The sequence below is a fragment of the Nothoprocta perdicaria genome, unplaced genomic scaffold, assembly GCF_003342845.1.
Source record: "Nothoprocta perdicaria isolate Ctin4 unplaced genomic scaffold, notPer1 scaffold_203, whole genome shotgun sequence".
NCBI classification, from domain to species: Eukaryota; Metazoa; Chordata; class Aves; order Tinamiformes; family Tinamidae; genus Nothoprocta; species Nothoprocta perdicaria.
In genome coordinates, this window is record NW_020455239.1 from 735781 (window position 1) to 736754 (window position 974).

Sequence of the window (974 nt, forward strand, 5' to 3'; positions counted from 1 at the left end):
AGGCCCATCAGAGACCTTAGATCTTACCAGGAGCGCTCCCAAGGCCAGGCCCATCAGAGACCTTAGATCTTACCAGGAGCGCTCCCAAGGCCAGGCCCATCAGAGACCTTAGATCTTACCAGGGGCGCTCCCAAAGCCAGGCCCATCAGAGACCTTAGATCTTAGCAGGGGCGCTCCAAAGCTCCCATGCTGCTGTCCCAGGATGGCGGGTAGCAAGTGGAGCGAGGATATACAGCATTTCTCAAGGTAGCGCACAATTGGCCTCTGTGCCTCGCAATTCACCTATAGTCCTTAAAAGACACCTAGTCTCATTGTTGGACGTTCAAGACTGAAGAAGATGTTCTATTTTAGAGAGCAAACAATGAGGAATGCTGTCAGTTGAGAAGGCCCTCGCTAGGAAGACAGGCAGCCCGTGGAGCGGGTGCTGCAGCGGGACAGCGAGCTCGCCGAGCGCTCGAGGGTTCCTGTGCTGCGGGCAGCATTCCCGTGCGGCGGGGCCTTGTGCAGCGCGGCTCCGCAGGGCAGCTCAGCCGCTCCCGCTCCCCAGGCTCCGTTCTCTGCTCGATCCCGCTTCTGCCAGGTGTGCTGGGAGCGCTGGAGCTCTGCAGGGCTGCACGGGACGTCCCGCCGGGAGGCAGGCGCAGCTTGCACCGCTCCACCAGCTCCCGGCCGGGCGCAGCTGAGCGAACGGACAGGGAAACACGGGAGTCTGGCTGCGCACAGCCACGGGGCGCTCTGTGAGCCTCCACAGACTGCCAGAGATTTCGTGTTTTGCTGGTGGAGAGGGCTCTGCTGTGCTGCGCACAGCACGCGTTACCAACACTGAGCTCTCATCCCGAGGGGATGCCCAGGCAAGCTCCTCTGTCCGCCCGGCCCGGCGGGCACATCGACACCGGCACCGCGGTAACGGCGGGCACCAGAGGGCCCTGGAGGGAGCGGCGCCGCCTGCGCGGCCAGGCCCCGGCCCCGGGCGC